Below are 17341 nucleotides of genomic sequence, written 5' to 3' on the forward strand. Positions count from 1 at the left end.
GCGTCGGCGAAAGAAGGAGACGTGCTTTTCTTCTACCAACGACAACGGAGAAATAATCGTACGTGCGTTTTAGATAGATCCGGTAGACGTGCGCACGTCCACCGAACGTTAACAATTGCAAGTATTACGGTTGTGAATAATTAATAGTCCTAACCCATAAGCCTCAATCGCGAGGCACGTAGCGTAAGTCTGGATCTACAATAGGTGTTTTAAGCCTTAAGCCGTAAGAAATTGACCAATTACAGTCGAATCCGAGGAGAATAATCGACTGCGATTCACTCATTTCTTATGGCTTAAGGCTTAAAACCCTATTGTAGATCCCGGATAATTGGTCAGTAAGGCAACAGCGTAAGAGGCATTTGTTCGTCACCACCGAGGCGGTCGTTTATTCGGAGCGTGACGTTAACAACGCCGACCCGCACAATCTCTGCGGTTTCAGGACTCGCACGGTCGTGACCGCGCGCGTCGTATAAAATCTCACTTTAAACCGCCTCCCAACGTAATCACGTTGACACGCGATAATATCGTCACGTAGCGCTACAAAAGTTTCCCGGAATCACCGCTATTTATCATAATGACAGCTCTCTTAGTTTATTAATAGCCGATTTTTCTTCAGAACTCGGACGGCGCGCCATCATTCATTTTAACTTTTTAATATTCAACTTTCGTGACCCTGATGGCTGCATCGTGATTTTACATCTTCATCTTGACTCGTCGAAAACGCGTTTCAGTTACAAATAATAGAATGAGTTTCGTTACTCGTTTATATATATCCTCTAAAAGTTGAAAACAAACTTTGGTCGTTCCACACGGAAGTATCGAACGGAGACTTGTGTGTGTTTCATTGAAAATTCTTTAGGCAAACATAAAATCAGAAGTGATTCGTCGAAACTTTTCATTATTAAGATTGGTTTTGAAGAACAACTCTCAAGTGAGTATCCGGTCTTGTATATGTTTCTACCGCTCAATGAGACATCGGTGATTACGGGATACCGTGTAGATCTGCGTACATGCACACACGTACACACATACTTATACATACATCCACATACTTTGACATATGCGAAGTACCTATTTATATGACCACAATACAATTTTAAAGTATCTTTAAGGGTAAAAACGAGGGAACAGGCGGCGAGAAATCGCCATCTCCTCGAGTGCCGCGCCAAACAGACAGATTGAAATGAATTCCAGGTGAGAAGGGCGAAGAAAATAGATCGGACGATCATACGACTCGGTGGTAAGCTCGTCACCAGGGCACTCTATAATAAGGTTGTGATAAGGTTGTGAGAACACGTTCGTAGCCGTGCTACGAACGACGTAAGATTTTTAATTACTAGGATAGGGAACATTTCTTTACTCGAGTTATACTCTTCGATGCAGTGTTGCCTCCTACCCAAGAGAGGGAGAAAGAGAGCGAGAGAGAGAGAGAGAGAGAGAGAGAGAGAGATCAACGCGTTACGAGGCTCCGATCGTTTTTAAAAACTACATCGATTTTTTTTTCTTTATAATCTTCAAAACGCTACAGGTAGTTCTAAACTTGCAAACTTGGTCGCGAGTTGACACAAACGAGATTACGTTTTTTTTTTTTACCAAAGTTACCGCATGAATCCCGTTTGCGTGAAAAATTCGTGTCTTTGTGTACGCCTAAATGCTGTTTTAAAACGTTCGTTTTTTATTTAAATGAAATTTTCACTGTGACGTTTGATGTAAAACCTAGCGTGTCCCGAGGTAGAAATTTAATTCGATTCTTTTGCATGTATTGGAATAAAGAGAATATTTGATTTGTAAAACTGATCGATATTTTTTCCAATGTTCTTTTTCGCCCTTATTTACTCTCTTATATAAAATATGAAAATTTGTTGTTTGAGCTAAAAAAACTGTTTTCCTCTCCTATTACTTTCGCGACGATATTAATAAGTGCCAAAATAACGTATTTATTACGTTTTAACTCGGTAGAAAAAGACGTAAAGATTATATTACAGCATTTTTCTCCTCTGCATTATGTACCATCTCTCTTTTCATTGTTGTCTTTCTCACGTTATCTCGTTACATGAGACAGCGTTCGATCTTTCGAATATCGATATCTTGGGTAGGAATCTCAAAATGCGTAGTTTATGATATTATATTATATATTGTATATTATATCGCGCATTATATTAATGTACATACGTATCAGCGGTGCAATTCTCGCATGAGTGTTTCGCGAATCGGTACGTAGCTCGTCTCAATTTCCACCCTTGAAATTTAAGTCGAGTGATTTTTCTTTTCAAATGACAGGATTGTTAAACAATAATTTTTCAAATATAATATTTTGGATGCCGCGGAACGATTCACGACGTGCGAGAATTTCACGTTGTCGAGCCTGGTCGCTCGATACAAAGAATACAGTTCTAGATACGTATGATAAATAAAAAGATATATATATATATACACACACCTAGTTGATAAACTGATACTCGGTTGGTTGTGATTTACAAGTATAGCAATACAGCGATACTCGTTTCTGTACGTGGTAACATTGCCAGCGGAGATTTCCTGTGTCCCAGTTCAGAGAGTTATTTCTCGCACAATCTCCGAACTTCTTCCATGTCTGCGAAAGAAAATAATTTCTTCTTTTGTTTTTCAGAAAAAGTCAAGATGCAAATTCTCGTCCGATAGATAAAAACAATGTATAGCATTCTATAGTTGTGTTCTTAATATGATTTCTGACGATTTTATCGCATCCATTGTCGATAATTAATTTTTTAAAAATATCATTAATAATATTTAAAAATATTTATAAAAATATCAAAATTTTTTTCATAAAAGAATGGAAGATTCGAATCGTCCACTGTTGTGTATTTTACGTTTGGAAAAATACGGGTGATCCATACGTATATTGCAGAAAGAGAAATCGTATGTTTTATCACAGGGCGCGAAAAAAAACGCAATACTTGGAGAGAGGAATGAAAGGAATATTTTTGAATTTAAATGAAAATAAATAGGCTGGTTACGATAGATACAATCTAGAATGGTGCAAAAAACAAATAATGCTTAGTATGATATAACCGTTTGGCAAAACATATTCTTTGTCTCGTCTCGATGTTGAATTTAATGAAAATTGATATCTTTGAATCGCTGTACTACTTCGATTCAAGTAGACCACTGTTATTATCGTTTTACAACTACAAAATCCAAAAAACTTAGGAAATCTACAAAGATTTCTGAAAGAATCTATTTACCGAGAAGACCATTACATTGCAATAATAAATAAAATTATTCGTATAATGAAAAGTATTATAAAAAAATTATTAATTTCAATTTATAATTATAAATTAAATTTATTAACAGTTTACGTTTCATAAAATAGTTCTTTCTAATATGTATTTAATTATATTTAATAATTTTGTTTACGTCAATAATTTTTTCTTGAATTGGATGTAGCGAAAAAATATGAAGCTTCCGCAAATCATGTTTATATAAATCTTCCTTTTTTATTACGGTGCTCGCTCTCTAGATTTATACGTATACATTCCAAGTATATATAGTCGTTGTTTCTACGAATATTTCAAGCGTGGGATGAATGTAACATTTATTTGATCTGCTTGTAATCCGTCACTTGGGAAAAACAGACGCGGGAAGCTTGCGATGCAAGCGCAAAACGAATGACGAATTTACATGTTGCATCATTATACAACATTTGCGTTATAAAAAATTCGAGACAAGGATTACAAGAAGAAATCTGGGAGGAACTCCGCTCGCATCTTTTGAATGTGCAGATCAAACGAGCAATCATGTGAGCCTGCCGCTTGGATGTGTGCATGTAAAATCAATTAATGAACAAGCCGGACATACTGTCATGCGTATATGCACAGTGAGTGACCGGTGTGCGAGTAATGAGTGCATCGAATCGATGGACGATTATATATCTAATTATGTACACCGCGATGAACATTGGTAACAGGAAGACATTTATTTCAATTGATGACAATTTATGACAAACACACGCGGAGTAGTAAAATCTCTGCGTAAATACCGAATAAAATCATTTAGAAAGATACATATGTAACTCGTAAATTTCAGTCGATATTATGTAACGCGGTTTACGAATCTTGAATAAATATCTTCCGGCCATACATAGCCGGCCATACATTTCATTGATGTTAATATGTGCGATCGATCCAATAATTTTTTAAATCGTAATTCTATTACGCGTTCTTTATAATACCGAAATATATGTTACCATTTAAATTATTACCGCTACGTATTAATTCTTGCATAGGTGCGTGGTGTATGGTAAAAGCTCGTCGTTAATTTTAAAGAACTATTATGTGTGAGATGGATGTGTACGAATACCAATGAAATATTGAAATAAACAATGTTGTACGGTGTTATGGATTTTACGCAATGTTCACTGTGGATTCCTTCAGAATTTTGTGCGCCTGTTGTGCGATCGAATAGAAAGAGAAAAATAAATGAATATATATACATGTGAGTACGATCTATTTCATTATTAATTTGCAGGGAATATTTTGCTGTTATTAATTTGTATATTTGTTTTACTTCCTATTTTTGTTTTTTACGTAATGATTCATAAGCATAATAAATTATGTTGGTGAAATTCTGACTGATTTACCTTTAAAATATCCCGTATCGTACATAATATAACATTTGGACTAACGATTCGGCAGTATTTGCTCCTTTTTTCAAAGACGGATTATACAAGAAGTATTATATTTCGCGTGACGCTTTGCACGCGACGCTAAAAACGCCAGCAAAATCGTCTGTGCCGTGTCTCGGGTTGCATTGTTACAAAAGCCAAGTGCTTCGTGCATTGTTCGTGTTACGTGGCAATTCCCTCTATATGATATAACCCACATACTAAAATAACAGTCCCCTCAGAGAACGTAATAGGCCCTTTTTGCAAAACACTCTGTATTTGAAAAATTTAATTTACACACATGTAAAATAAATGAAAGACTATAACGCACAAAGCAACGAGTATAAAATGAACTCAGCAAAGAGCGTTCTTTTAATATGAAAATGATATTTTTTTAAATATTTTGCACGGGAATTACATTAATATAATATGTAACTCCATTACTTTTTTATTTATCATATATTTAATCATGTTTTATAATTCAATTAAAATAAAATACTTTGACTATTCGGATGAATAATTAGTCATAAATTCATTTAAATTTTTAAGCACATAAAATGCAACGTGATAGACATCTTATTTTATCTTATTTGTAATTCTTTTAGAAGAGTTATTTGTTCCTATTAAATATATCACCCGGATATTATACGTAGAACGATGTCTTCAATAGAATGGAAAGAATGGTTGAACAAAGGATAATAGCATTGGCTATATCATAACCGTAAAAATTCCAGTAAAGTAGGAAATACTCAAATAAGGATTCATAAGTGTTACATTGCGTGTACATAAAAGTCACATATATTATTGAACGTGTAAGAGTCTATGGTGAACTCCTTGGTGAAATCCCTTTTATACTTTCTAGAAAGAGGAAGGTATATGTAGGATTGATGAAACGACGTGTACGTGAGTTCACGTGCGCTCACATAATTTAACAATCTGGTTGGTTTCATCAGGCGAGGGTGCACTCAGATATTATTTTCATATTCATGAATGAACATGACAGGTCGAGGGTCGCGTTGCTTATCGTCGTGTTAATAATTTTCTCTGGATATCTAAAGCGCGTTGTTTTGATCGAGCACCTACTAGTACACACGTAAGAATCCGCAAAGAATTTTGCAATTAAATAAGGCAGGCTTCCGTCGTGTTATAGACGGGTACTTACGCGAGGTATTAACGTACTCGTGAAACTCGTCTATTTCCAGGTCCCGCGGACACGCGAGCACCGCGGCATACAAATCGATGTCGAAATCCGGGCGTTTTCCATTAGCTCCAGTCGTTTCTTCGTGCAATCTCGCGCAGCGCAGTCTCCGCGACATCCGCGATATCGTGAAAAAGGGATCGCGTATCCTCACGTAAACGTTCGCGAGAGCAGCGTCACGAGACCTATTACCTTGTTTGTACGTCGCCAGGCATTTCGTTGTAAACTGCATTTCGAAAGGAAGCTCGCACGCAAATTTCATCAGAGTCGACCACCGTCACTGTTTCGTCATCTTCAACGATTTTATTATGGATAAATGTGCTTTCATCGATCGGATAATTGCACCGGCAATTTTCTTTAATGGATTTCCGTTTGTTCGTTATCAAGAGTGACCAAAGTACTCGGAGTGAGATGGAAATTATTACTTACTGAATACGAAATGAAAGGCACGTCTTACATGGATTTCATTTTACGTACAATATACGCTGGTTTTTTATTTCTTATAATAATGGCAATAAATGTTTCCTCATCTGTTATTTATTGATAACAGTAAATTTTTACATAAAGGCGGCAAATATCGAATATGATCTTTTTAATAAATTATTATATATTAATTTAAACATCTTTTTAATAGTATTATTCAACTCTTCCAATGTTTTCTTCATTGTTTCCAATTTTTATTAATAAAGATATATATATATATTTGTTTGGCAAGCAAATATTATATAGGTATTCTTTTATGTTTTGAATTTTGATTAAAAGAAAATTATTCAAATGTTCCTTTTTTAGGAACGTTATAAGCAATCAAATTGGGTTGGAAATACCATACCCAATTGTTTTGTTCACGTACTATAGCATCTAAAGGTTGAATAGCGTTCATTCTTTAATGGATAAAAAATTGCTATTCGATAATATAATAGCATTCTGGATAATGGACTCTATGGAATTGCTCAAATCATGCAAATTATGAAATATCCGGAGCTATGAGTCGTTGGCTGAGTTTAATATCGGATGCTTTAATATTCACGACAGCTGCCTTTATCGCGTCGTATTAGAAACTTTCAGGTAAAGCTCGTTTTATTGCTGCTCGCAGGAAAGTCCAGTACTAAAACACGTCCGCTTTTCATTTACACCAATTAGAACGATTTATGAATCCTCTTGTATCCTTTTGCACACAGTATTCTCGTTTTTTCATCGCACTCTCAGCCCGATAATTCCAAATAATTGACACGATTTACATAACCATGTATTTACTAGCGGCGATTACGTTCTCATGATAATTATACGTATTATGTTAACTCGAGAATGGTTCAAAGTAAATGATACATTACAATGTCTTAATTGCAGTGAAAATTTGTCAAGATTTTTTCCCAGATTATCGTACTCAAAGACGGAACTTTGTAATTAATTAAAAGCAATAGGAAGTGATCCCCGTAGTAATTAAAGGTTTGCAAGTTTTGTTAATATACCGACTCAATAAACCAATTTTATTATGTAAATTCCAAGAAGATCGTGCAAACCGATGTAACAAGTTATAAATTCGGTCCATATCGTGAATAAAATGAATTTAATGGCAAACATGACGACACGTTTGTCATTAATGCGTAACCATAATTTGTAAAAATATGCACTCATATACATATAATGTATATATTGTTATATATTTTTATAAATTATAGTTACACATTGAAAGTGAAATTGGATGTGCAATGTATGCTTAATAAAAATTAAATTGATGCGAGATAACTGCAGGCAGAAAAAAGGAGGGAAAAGAAAAATCGCATTATTAATCCACACAGTCACTTTAAAAAAGAATTTACGTTAATAACAGATCATTATTCTTCCAATAAACCGGTGGTCGTTTTAAATTGGCGAAAATTGTATTTAATATCTTTGTTCGTCGTGATTCTTTAACGTACAGCTCGGTGGTTCAGGGTAGAATTTAATTTTCTTTTATTTAGTGAAGATTCAATTTTCTTTGATAAAGATTGGATCGTGCGAGACAAATTAAAAAACATTTATTATTATAAGACTTCTTTAATAAATAATAAGAATTAAAAAATGTCCGTGCTTACATATGATATTAGTCATGCTGGGATGAAGGATAGGTACACAGTATTACACGACATACAGTACATGAAATATTAATGTAATTAACCTTACAGGCTTTAACGTTTATGAAATCTTTAATTTTTATCTTTTTTGCCTTCAACAATTCGTACTACATGAATTTGTCACCTTTTGACCTAAAACTTGGATTTCCTCATATTTCTGTACTTTACTATATTTTTGATGTGTTACTCGGGCGGTGGACTTTGCCTTTTATATAAGGAGCATACTCGTCGTGCTTTGAATACAAAATGAGCGAAAAATTGCAAAGAATCTGAAGATATTATCTGTACAAAAATATTAAAAAATATTTCAAAAATATTAAAGAATTAAGCAGTTAATAACTTGTAATCATTTTCAGCATTTATTCTACTACATTTGATCTTCTCTCTAATCCAGCAACATAATTCAATTAATTCCTTAAGATAGAATTCTTAACTTAAGAATGGTCACTTAATTTTTCTTATGAAAACGCCTACTTAGAATATTTTCATAGCCCAATTAAAATCATATAATTAATAATTTTCGATATTATTTACAACAAATTGTATATTATTAATTTTTTTCTAATTTGTTAGTATTTTAGAATATTATAATGTTCTCAAATATCATATGGATATGGTTTACTCACAGTTTTATAAAAAAGTAAATAAGAGAACCAAATATTAAACGGAATAACAACGTTACATAGCTTGTTGCAACAGTATATATACCATTTAAAAAAAAATAAAATTTTAATTTATACAACGCTTTTTTATGTGAATTTCCGATAGAATTACATATTTAAAGGATTGTAAAGAACAGTTATTAAATAAGAAAAAAAAATACATTAAAACGATATCCATACAAAACATATTTTACAGCAATTCACATTTTTTCGCCTCTGGGAGTGCAGTAAACATACTCTACGTGATTATTGTCGTATCGTAAATAATCACATCAGTGAATTAAAAATTTTACGTTGTTCTATGTAGAGCATCATAACAATATCACCTTAATGTCTCGAACGAAATTGCACGTTATACGGGAAACGCACACGTGCGTGCTCGTGTCCTAATTTCCCGCGGAATGTACGTAGAAACAATGTTCGACCAAGCCGCGCGTCTGTAGTGCCCTATTATTGAAGAGAAGATACTTTGTAAAAAAAGGGAAGAATAGAGGTGTATAGATAAGTACGGACCGCATCATCCCGGAGGCAACCAGTACAGAAACACAAGCGAAGCTCATAGAGATTGTTTTCCGCGAAGATTTCACAATTATCTTCGTAGAAGTGAGACCTTTTGGTGCGACTGGTCTTCATTTCTCGCACTTTGCATAGTATATTACTTCGCTAGTACATGGCGCTTGGGGAAAAATAAAAAATAATGGACAGACAAGTGACGAAAAAAAAAAAACATGCAGCACACGCATACTTAACTTTCAGAACTTTTAACCTGCATAAATGCGAACTCGTTATTTTATCCATGTTGCATTTACTTGTTTTACTCATGTTGCGTCATAGCGGTCAACACACATGTATATCGACAGCTTTAAATAATGGGGAGTAATTAAGGTACACATTAATTAATTTTGCATCGTTCTAAAATTGGTCGGCTTTTGAGGTTTGCACGTTCAGCTATAAATTTTTGTTTTCGATATCGAATTGAGCAGACATTAAGGCGATGTATTTACGAGATAATTTATTAAAGCGCGTTCAATAAGTCCATTGTATCGTGAGTTTTACCGATAAATCGATGTATCCGTATATATATTATATGAATCTCGACTTGATTAAAAATCTACTACGAAGAGGAAATCGATCTAAAGACAGATTTTACTTTTAAAGCAAGATTTTTTGGATTTATCCTTCATCAGAATATCATTCAATATTTAATATTCAAATTAATTAATAATTTTGAGAAATACGTTATATTGTCATTTCGTACGTTCGATGTCCAATAAATTAATCTATATATATGTCATTAATTAGTTAGTGCAGGTTTATAAATGGGGATTAGTCAAAATGTAATAACCGGGACAGGTTCTATCAAGTTACAGAGATCTCACGCGAGTGTTTCCAATGCAATTAGCGGACTTGAAAGCCCATAAGATGAATGTTACCACGAGGTCGCTGTATCACGTAGTAATGACCGTTTATACGCTGTTTGTTGTGTACATACAACAGCAGCTGCAATACCTTTTACGGCTATCGTATCGATCTCTTGAATGCGGTGGTGCAGATTTTGATTATGACGCACGAGAATCTGGTGATGGCTTCTGTCATATAATTAAATGGAACATGAATGGATACATAAATCGACATGGTAGAACAAAAAAATATAGACTGTTAGATATTTCAAAGTAGCAATGGTAATCCAATCTTTTGAGTTAAATATAACATTTTGTTGTTTTTAACTTCCATATATCAAAGTATACGTTAATCCATTTTTATGATTAATTTTAACGTAAACAACATCTATATCAACGTATACATTTAGTAAATAATATAAACATTGGAGTTAAATTTAATACATTTTCTTGGGTAAAATTGTTTAACTCCATCGTTCCAATTAAATTAACGACGTATATATTTAATAGAAGCAATGGCGATTTATAGAAATGATTGAAAATTATTTAAATTGGGTATAATTATGACCTTAAATTATCATTAATGACATTGCGTTACATCAATTAATATGCGAAGAGTTCAATAATTGCTTGGTATATATCTTCAGAAGCTATATATACATTCTAAAGATTCCTTTCCCTCGTGAATACGTAGTGAACTTCACCATACTCTACTACAAAGATAACGGTATCACGATCGAAAGCCCAAGTGGCTACCTTACTCCTACGATTTCTCACGATTATCACGTCTGAATTTCTCCATAGTGTTTCTTGTCACGTCGATCTTGGTATATATGTTCGAGAATTATCCGCTCTTGCAATACAGAAATGCACCCGGGAAATATTCGCGTTTCGCGAGTTTGAGAAAATGCTTTTGGTTTTGTATTATATCGATAATGCCACAGAGTTGCGGTTTGATGCCCAAGAATCTGTCCAACAAATTGGTGGTCACTAGCTCCTCAGATTCGTCTTTCATCGTAGCGTACATTCTCGCTTCGGACCTAACAATGCATTGATTGGAGTGGCACATTAGGATAGACGATCTCAGAAAGCAGGACCAAATCGAATATTTTTAATTCGCCGATTTGAAAATATACTGTTATACATTGAAGGAACAATGGTAATTCAATCCCTTGAGTTAAATAGCATTTTGTTATTTTTAACTTCCTTGTGTGTCAAAATGTAAATCAATCCATTTTTATAATTAATTTCAAAGTAAATGTCTATATTAACGTACATATTTAGTAAATAATAAACTTTTGAGTTAAATTCAATACATTTTCTTGAGTTAAATTGATTAACCCCATTGTTTTAGTTAAATTAATGACATATTGAGTAGGCAAGCAGAGTGACGATCTGTAAAAATGATTAAAAAAAATTCAAATTGAGTACAATTTGACATTATGAATTTCACAGTGTGGAATGATTCATGTTATTTAATAAAGAATAAATTTTGTCCAACTAAATGAAGTGTCGTAATTGGTACTCTTCTTAATAATTCTGAATAATAGCATGTGTGAACATCGTGGAAATATTCTTTAAATTCTTATTGTTAATTAACTATTATTATTAATACTATTATTAAATATTATTAATTAACAAAGTTAATTAACAATATGAATTTCAACGAGAATACGTGATCTTTTTTGAATTAAAAAACGATGAGTTTATATAATTTCTAGAGGAATCTCCTCTTCTAGAGGAATCGACAATATGCACAAGGAAAACAGATAGCGGTTACAAACCAAGTCGATATTTTCAGAGATACAGAGAAAATCTTACGACAAAGAATTATTAGAGTTCTGACAACGAATAACAGTATAGATTGTGTACTCGCAATATCTGCTGTGGTATTGTTATCCATAGAAGTAATAAATATATGTAGACTCTGCATATTCCTGTGAGAATGTCACTATCTGTTTAGAAAAAGGTAACTTGATCCTCTCTCTCTCTCTCTCTCTCTCTCTCTCTCTCTCTCTCGCTCTCTCTCAAGTTGAAAAGAGATGCTGATGCAATTCAATATATTACTGTTTTTTTCTAACGGAGCACAGATGCTAAAAGATAAAAATATGCCCAGTTCATGTATACTTATTACGTTACAGTCTGTTTCCTCTTTTTTTTATATGTTTACATTACAGAAAAATACCGCAAATATGTTAGACATGTGTTACAAAAATTTAGAAGAGCTTTTATTTATACAAAAAATAATAAATTGAAGATTTTCGTATTCTATACCATATTTCAATAATTAAATTATTGTTCATTAAAATCGAAAGGTAATAATTGAAATAATAAATAAATTTGTACATGGTCGATCAAGTTACCTGCGAAATTAAATTGCCTTGAAATACGATATATACCCCTAGTTTCTCTTTAATAAATAATAATTTGATATATAAAGCTATATATCGTATTTTGAATCTGATATAATACAGATGAATTGTTTAAAAGTATTAAATTTGCCGATATTGGCAAATTTAATCAATAATCTCGTAACCGAAATCATTCTAATTACATGTAATAACGTATCTTACAGCAACATACTAATATTTGAAATTCAGCATAAGCTTATTCGCTTTAATATTAATCCGTGTTAACTCTTTTGTCGCTGCAGGTGATTATAGTTAATCAACGCATTTGCAATTTTCACTCGTGAAAATGATTAAAACTTCGTGTGGTTTCTAAATGTGATGACAGAATCAAAGGAAGGAAGAAAGGCATGTTCAACGTTTAATTAATACTCATCATAAATAAGTGTTGCGCTTAGATAATTAAAAATTATCTAGATATAGATAAGATAAATCACACAAAATGTATCTTAGATAAGATGATTAACTTTACATTAATGAAGATGATTAATCTAGATAAAAAATGAAATTTACAAATTTTTATCTAAATAATTTTTAAGATAATTTTGTTTTTAATTAACTATTAGACAGTAAAACGATTTATGCTCAATTTCTTCACCTCTAGATAACTATCCAAGAGATATCTCCCAAGAGATCTCTCTTGGACTATCCAAGAGATATCTCAAAATACAATGGACATATTTCCTGGATAAGGTTATCCGCAACTTATCTGGAAGTGAAGAAATTAGGCATTAGGATACAAAAAAGGTATTTATATTTTCATTAATCTTTATTTTTTACGAATAAAAGTTTTTTGAACATTTCGTCTAAGAAACGGTTTCTACGTGGAATTAATATTTGTCCACAAATAAAAAGGCACTCTACTGGCGCTGATAATGGCAATGATGTATCATACTTAAAAAAAATTTGTTTGACGTGTTTACAAATTAAGAATATCTAATTCCTTAGATTTATCTTCTAAATATGAAAATACTTCAATGTCGCTTTGAATTATGTCGCTACTGATCCCAGTTTTATCTATATCATAAAAAAATTCTCATCATTATTACTATTAGAAGTTATATAGAAATTTTTTTACAATACTCTGCTACAATCTTAGTTAATTTGAAAAGATTTTATCTAAGATAAAATAAAGATTTTATCTAAGCTAATCTATATTCTTAATAATCTAGATAAAGATAAGATAAAGCCATTTCTTCATCTACATAATTATCTAGATAATTTTATCTAGATAACGGAAAACACTGATCATAAATGATCTCTTTATCTCTCGTTTGGACAACGAAGGATAAGTTTGCTCATTTCACCAAAAAGAATAAATCAATCATAGTGGAGCTGCTTTTAGTTGGACATCCTCAGTAATTGCGAGAATGTCTGTGGAGACAGATGAGTTTGAACGGAAGTACGTCAAATTATGAAAAGGGCAAGCTAACTGGGAATACTCGGTCGAGAAGACGTATACGAAGATTTATAACGTGATGAAGAAAGTAGACTTCCTCTCCAATACGAAAACTGCGAACAATGTGCGAAAAATTGCGAAGCGCATTACATACTTTAAACTAACAAATTACGATTGAGCCAGGAATTTCGCAAATTTGCTGTTAACTCTGGTTCTGATGTCAAAATCTGTAACATGCTATTGACATTGGGCCTATCACTAGTGACCCATCATTTATATGTATATTGATTAAAAGATATCAATATTAATTTTAAGAAACCAAAATGATATAAAGATCATATGTAATAAAAAAAGAATAAATACTAAATTAATTTAAAAAAATAATCCAAATGTGCAAATGTAATATAAAAAAATTGAATTGTTTTTATACAAGATTAGGTACTACATAATAATAGATACACGAATTGATCATAAGAACTGATCATATTTTCAAATATAATAATGTATTTTTTTTATCTATTACTTTACAGAGAAAGTTGAATCGTTTTTACTCATCAGAATTTTTATTATCCAAACAACTACTGCATAGGAAGTCAAATAGACCCACGTCACTTCTGGAGTTAAAAAAGAATCCTCAATAATCCCTCTTTAATTACTTGTGTAGAGTGTCCAAGTAACCCCGGCTTAATAAATTCGTGAAATGTATAAATAATGCTATCTATACACATTATTATATTTAACGCAAATTGTTTTATAACTTAATTTTTGTATTTATCTTTATTTAAAGGATGTTGATATAGAATATTATCAATCTTTATTTAATCGTAAATCATTAAAAAAGACAACAATGAAAATTAAAATATATAGGATGTCAGAAATATAACTCGCGAGTAATTACGTTAAAAAATCGAATAGGTTTAATAAGCAAACACGTATCTTTGATAATAAGATACAAAATGATTTATAAGTAATTTTTGATAATATTTACTCCATTGAGAGAAAACATTTAAATATAAAGAACTAATTTCAAAGCATTTTATAAAATTGTTGTTCTTTATTACATTCTCTGTTCTTCGCACTTGCAAAATCTTACAAACTATAACCTTCGAGCAATGTAATGAAAACTGCGAAAAAAATGGTATGAAAGTCTAGTGAGAACATAATATTCGAATAGAAACGACATTGATTGGAGATTCATGTTTAATGATACGCGGCAATATTTTTACTCACTTATATTAGAACATTTCTTGCTGTGTTATATTATTCACACATTACTATCGTGGTCACAAAAGACAAAAGGTGATTGTTAATAAAACGAAACGGCGAAAATGTTGCTGAAAAAACTGAATAATCATATTAGAAAGTGGACAACATCAAAGTGAATTTCGCATGCGAAAGGGTACCACTGGAGAATGATATTTCTTTGTTTAGTTTTGTGAAAAGTTTTTATGGCGCCCTAAAAAATTCCTATACAGCACAGAATTTGCAGCAATATCACTGCAAAATCTCTGCGATATTGCTGCAACATGCAATGTTCCAGCAGTGTTGTTGCAACTTTGATGCAACTTTGTGCTGTAGGGGTTTGAACGTCAAAAAGTTGAAATAAAAATCTAATAAAAATTAATATTCAATTTAAAATTCTCAGATACGTAAAATGTAAAGTCAATATCACCGTTCGCTTTTTATCGAAAATAAAAATCTCAGATTTTATAATAATGAGAGTAATAATAACAGTAATAATAATAATAATTGAGTTGTAATAGTATACCATTCAGTAGTACCGTTGCACACGATATCTGCGCGTATCTCACGCCTTGAACGTGGCACAGATGGAGTTAGATATTATTACAAGGTTTCGAGTTGATTGTGCTTAAATTATACATTTCGAGATTCGTAATCCCGTTTGCTCGTTAACCACGGTAGTTTGCATGTGTGTCAAGGATAAAGTTTACTTCATATCGCGCAATTATATATTACTGGACCACAGAATGTAGTTTTTGACTATTTTTGCAGCTGGTCGATTTGCATGATAAAAAATGTAAACTCCGATTGAGTAAGTTCGCGTGATGTCGTGTAAAAGTAACTTTCGATTATGTCATTTGAATTAAGAATTATTAAAAATGTGTAAATAGTGCAATGTAGTGGAAAAAATTTATGTGTTTACTGTAGAAAATATCGTGTAATATTTCAATAAATTTTTTATCATTTTGGAGGAAAGAGTCGTAAATATAATACGTAAAATAATTCTCGTTGAAATCTCGAGAAACCAAATATGTCAGAAAAGAGATACCAAGTGTGCCAAAGAGTCATGCACCTTGATGAAGTAATCTCGCTTTACAGTACATATAAACTGAACACTTGAGCGGAATGCACTCTAACGGATTATAAATCACCGTCACGGGTGAGATTCATCCCGATGGCAGTTATACATATTAACAGAAATGTAGTACGAAATGTCACGTAACATTCGATTCCTGTCTCAATTCCGTCCTGAATAAATAAAAATGTTATTCCGTACCTTCTTGAAGATCTCTTTTTTCATTTCGAAATCTTTAGGAAAATATATAAAATATATATAATACATATAAATTTGTTAATTAAATACACGATAAAATAGCAATCACGGTTCGTCAAATCTATATTATATGACTATAATAATCGCCACTTGTGCTTTTATTTCTATCGTTATATAATTTTTGCGAGACTTATAATAATCGCCACAGGCGATTTTTATTTTCTATAATCTCTGATATCCTTGCGACAAAGAAACATACACGTAAGGTGCGTAAACGTTCCTTTTATATTTTTAACAAGCAGTTACCTAGCTGAATGGAGTCCTTCGAGCAGGAATCGATTTCAAAAAAATACCAAATAAATGAAATGGAAGTGATCGATTGCATCAAATCCGATAGCCACTGCGTAAATGCAAATCCTTGATCATTCTCTTCTTTTGTATACAGGTGGCTAGTCACACTCTTATGCAAATTCTCGTTCTCGATCTCTTTGACTCGAATAAATTCAATTTCCCGGTCTGGTTTTACGTGTCAATCCTATCGTTGCCCTTGTATCACGTAAATGAGCATTCCTAATCGAAATAATTAATGTACACTTTGTTTATCGACGATAATGAGACCAGCTATAAGTGATAAGGTCATTGACGATTTGCATAGAATAGCCTTGACGAAGAGCTACGTCGTTCGTGTATCCATCAGAGTATCGCGGTACATGATAATGAATGAATGTTCGTCAAAATTTTATCAAAAAGAGGAGATGACAGGCACGCTGGTCACATATGTGATGACTACGATTGATTAGGGTCATCCCCGCGGCAACCGATGGGCAAACACAAATAAACCGGAAAACACCCTGGAGCGAAGCCGTCTGCGAACCGACCTGTCAGTAGACAGCTGACCGCTTTCTAAGCGCAATATCCGTTTTGAATTTCCAATCGTGTATGGCGGATCCGAAAAGAATTCTCCTGAGAGGAAGTTTCCCGACGATGCCATAACGGCAGCGGC

At 32.7% G+C, this 17341-nt stretch overlaps 1 protein-coding gene and 1 pseudogene across 1 annotated transcript in view; one reads left to right on the forward strand and one right to left on the reverse strand.

Moving 5' to 3' along the window:
• Positions 1-17341, reverse strand: part of LOC108722905 (zinc finger protein 91) — a 342323-nt gene that overhangs the window by 22898 nt on the left and 302084 nt on the right. The gene's annotated exons all lie outside the window — the stretch shown is intronic.
• Positions 10788-14001, forward strand: LOC108722875 (ionotropic receptor 25a-like; annotated as a pseudogene).

This window comes from Mycetomoellerius zeteki, unplaced genomic scaffold (assembly GCF_001594055.1).
Source record: "Mycetomoellerius zeteki isolate Tzet28-1 unplaced genomic scaffold, Tzet1.0 scaffold221, whole genome shotgun sequence".
NCBI classification, from domain to species: Eukaryota; Metazoa; Arthropoda; class Insecta; order Hymenoptera; family Formicidae; genus Mycetomoellerius; species Mycetomoellerius zeteki.